Raw genomic sequence first — 4360 nt, 5'->3', positions numbered from 1 at the left:
TTTTCACTAGATCTAGTCAGTGTAAAAAATGTCTAGAAAAAGATAAAAAATGATTTTTAATCCCATCAACCAGATATTGATGTTACTTGGCATATTGATAAAGTTATTTAAAAGACAGCTTTATATGTGTATGACAAATAAGGGAAGAAATAAATGTTTGATATTTAATATCATTCATTGTAGGGGAACTAAGGTATATAATATCACTATATTCTAGCGTTTCTTGGAAGAATAACAAAACAGTTAAATTTATAAGTATACATTTTCAAGAAAAGAAAGCATAGTTTCCATTTAAAGTATACACTGAAAACCTGATTTCATTTAGCAATCAGGATTATGAATCCATAATCTTGAAGTCATGGTAAAAACATGGCCCCTTTCCCCAGCCCCAACAGAGATCCTGCTCCAATGACTAATGGTTTATTTTGCTTCTTGCCTAAAAACAGCTAGAAAATGAAACCATACAGAACAAAGTTGAAAAGTATAATTATGTAGCAGATTGTATTTTCAAAAAATGGTTGCAAAATAAATCCTGTCCTGCTTCCCCATTAAAAGGTGGAGTTTAATTCTTTCCCTCATCTTGAATTTGGGTGGGATTATAACTGCTCCCACAAATAGAAAGCAGTTGAGGTGACTTTGCATGAATTCTGATACTAACTCAGAATAGGCCATAAGATTCTATATGGCTCTCCTAGGATACTTGCTCCAGAGGAAGTCAGACCATGTGTGCTGATCAGCTGCCCTGGCACTGCTGTGCTGTGAGGAAGTCCAAATTAGTCCACATGGAGAGACCACATAGAGAAGCATCGAATCTGCATGGACAGAGAAACATTAGCTGTCATTAGCCCAGATGATTCAGCTCTCCATTGTTCCCACTCCACCTACTGTGGACTGCAAATGAGCAACTCTCAGTCAGAACCATAAACGGAGCCCTTTCTGAATTTCCGTCCTATAGAAATAATGAAAGATAATAATAGTTGTTGTTTTAAGTGACTATCTTTTGTTGTCACTCATCATGTAGCAGTAGACTAATGGAGCAGAATTTGATGCAGAAATGGAGTGCTAACATAACAAAACCTACGGTGGTCTTGGGCTTTGGACTGGGCAGTGGACAGAATCCTTTAGAAGAGACTTAGTGAAATCCCAAAGCCTAGGGAGGGTGTCAGTGAGAGCTCGAAGGATCTTGAGGAGAGTGTCAGTGGAAGCCTAACGGATCTTAAAGGCTGTCTGCGAGGGCTTAATGCAAAGTGAAGAAAATGTAACAGGAAGTTAGAAAAAAGAGAACCCTTGTTATGTAGTGAGAGAAAATTTAGCAAAATTCTTGCCTCTATGAATGCAGAACATAGTTCATGTGCCTAATGAACTCAGTGGTTCTCTAGCTTATGAGATTTCCAGGTGGAATGTTGAAGGATCAATCTGGCTTCTTACTGCCCATGACATAATGAAAGGAGAGTGATAAACAAAAGAACAAATTATTCCATTTCCAGTGGAATTTATAGAAAATGGAAAAGGTTCAGAGCAGTAATTTCAGGCAACAAACTGTTTTCAAAAATGGACTTTAGGACAAAGATTTAAGGGCTAGATAGGACCAAAATATTCTTTGTAAAACTCAGAAAGTTCTAAGTCCTCATATAATACATGCAACACAGGAGAGGCCCTAAGCCAGAACCACCCAGATGAGCCTACTCTAAATTCTTGGCCCACAGAAACTATAAAAGATAATAAAATGATTGTTGTTGTTTTAAACCGCTTTAATTTGGAGTGGTTTTTAAATAGAAGTAGATGACTGGAACATATTCAAAAGACAAGAATACAGTGTAAAGTCATAACTACTCATTTCTAATTTTAAAAATGATTTTGCCCCCAGGGAGTAGGGCAAACATTTTTTCCAGGTATGTGAATATTAAATCAATGCAATATGTCTTATTTTAGTTCCAAAGAGAAAAATTAAAAAAATATGAAAACCTTCTGCTTAAAGGTTAAGCCACATTTTATTTAAATGCTGAATAATATATATGTTCCTTTCTTTATTAAACCATCATTAAAGCAGGATGGAAATATTTTTAGACTGGAGAACTAGCCTTTTTCACTGTAAGTGCTGCAATATATGACATCCCTTTTCAGAAAGATGAGTGTTACAGAGGGCCAATGAAAATCATTTAATTAAGCATTTAATGTTCACCCAGAAGCGAAAGTTCCCACAAGTAAAGTTTCTCACCATGTGAGCTTGTACAATGACATGTTGAGAAAAATGAGCATAATTTTCTTTTACATAAAATAAAAATGAATGTGACTGACACTTTGCCTTTAATCAATGATAGATACATATCAATTTACAGCAATTTAAATAAAGGCCACCAATGAAATTTGCATCGTGTGCACAGTTTAAATACTTTGATAAAGGATTATATTGTAGGACACTGTTATATTCAGAAGCTTCTATAGGCTTTTCCTTTACCACTTTTTCCTCTCCTTCTCCTTTGCTTCTTTTTTCTCTTTTTCCTTTTTTCCTTTTCTTCATCCTTCTTCTCCTCCTCCCTTCTTCATTTGTGATTTTAAAAGATCATTTTCTTTATGGTTGGTCAGAATATTGTTTCCCTTTTCTTTGGCTTATCTATCATTTGTATTTATATAAAGTGCTTACTCTAGTGGCTAGCTATATTCAAGAAGAAAATCATTGTGTTTAAAATTGGTGACATGGGTAATTATTCCTGACTTTAGGGAGTTCACATTTTACTGTGGGAAATAGTCATGTATTGAGCTCATCATAGTATTCTCCTATACATATAAGTCAAATGAATAATGTGCTTGAGACCACAGAAAAGGGAGTGATTAAAATTTTGGGGGTGATGATAGAGTTTGAACAGTGGTGTGCTAAAGCTGGCTTGTACTTGTTTGTGAGAGGTGGATTTGCATATAGTTTTTTTTTAAGATTAAATGATAGTTTGTTTAAAAAGAATTAAAACAGAAACTCTAAATACCAGTGTGTACATTGTACCCATTTAAATGATTTACAAGAAGGACTTTTGCTCAAAAAAGAAAAAAGAAAAAATAATGACTTTTTCATATATATTAAGACCATACTACCTAGTTTATCAAAAGTTGTTCAAGGAGAAATCTACTCCAAATTGCATACAGTATTGTCATTTTAAAGAGACGACATTCCAAACATGCAACAGTGCCACTGGTAATGAAATTTTGAAATGAGTCTTCATTCTATTATTTGACTATAAACAGGAGAGATAGCAAGATAAGTTGAGAATTTGTTCTAAAGTAGAATGGATGTTGTCATCATCTACACCCCACTTCACTCCTCTGCTGCCATTTTTAGTAAGTACTCCTTGTTGATTTTGAAGGGTTTCCAGCTGTCTTCCCTGGGCACCTCTTCTTTTGTAGAGGTTGACAGATGGTTCATTCCATTCTGCTACTAAGAAGTGCATGGTGCTACAGTGATACTTCATTGCGACCTGGCTTAAATTCTTCAGAATTTCTGATTTATGCCAAAGCCTTTTTCATTACTCATCCAAAGAAATACGATAGCTTGCCAATTCAAGGGTCACAGGTAAAACAGTACATGGTGAAACCAACAGTAATTCTTTCTTTCCAGAGTCCAGTGTTTCTTGGGCATCTCTGCAACCACACAGTGGTGGAAGGGATGCTCTCTGATACCACCCTCTAGCAGATCTTTTTCAGTTACTATTACTTGGTCTCCCGCATATTCATATTTAGCCAGTTCCTGATCAGCCACAGATACCACTGGAGTCAGCAGTGATGGCAGGGTGGATCACAAATTTAACCATTTTCTTCTTTTATTTTCTTCACTTTATGGAATAGGCCCCCATACTTGAACGGCAGGAGGAGGTGCTTCCTTATTCATGACCCAATGAGTCTCAGTGAGTGATAGAGGTGCTTCAGTGGAGCTGTGCCGAGAGCTATGCCCGAGTGTCATTTATCATGGAAGAGATGGCTTTTGAACTGAGCTTTACAAGATAAGTAGATTGGTGGAAAAGTAATTGTGGTCTTTGCCATTACTTTTTAAAAAAATCAAAAATTAAAAAAAAAAGGGCAAAAACCGCAATTACTTTTGCAACAAAATAATAGAAGGTTTTTTGCCAGGATGAAAGGGAGAGTGGACTGGGGAAGGGTAGTTATATTGTTTGGACAGTTGTTCCTTCCAAATCTCACGTAGAAATGTGATTCCCAAGGAACCTGGTGGGAGGTGACTGGATCATGGGGGTTGACCCCGCATGAATGGTTTGGTTGTTGAAGAGTCTAGGACCTCCCCACCCTTGCACTCTTGCTTGCTCCTACTCTTGCCATGTGACGTGCCTGCTCCCCTTTTGCCTTCTGCCTTGATTGA

The 4360-nt window shown here is 36.6% G+C and overlaps 1 pseudogene; it reads right to left on the bottom strand.

The window, feature by feature from the left end:
- Positions 1–3307: 3307 nt before the first annotated feature.
- On the bottom strand, positions 3308–3800 carry LOC105507185 (annotated as a pseudogene).
- Positions 3801–4360: the final 560 nt, after the last annotated feature.

The sequence above is a fragment of the Colobus angolensis genome, unplaced genomic scaffold (assembly GCF_000951035.1).
Source record: "Colobus angolensis palliatus isolate OR3802 unplaced genomic scaffold, Cang.pa_1.0 Scaffold145, whole genome shotgun sequence".
Taxonomy (NCBI): Eukaryota; Metazoa; Chordata; class Mammalia; order Primates; family Cercopithecidae; genus Colobus; species Colobus angolensis.
The sequence above is the reverse complement of the archived record's forward strand: the minus strand, read 5'-3'. Positions and strand labels throughout refer to the sequence as shown.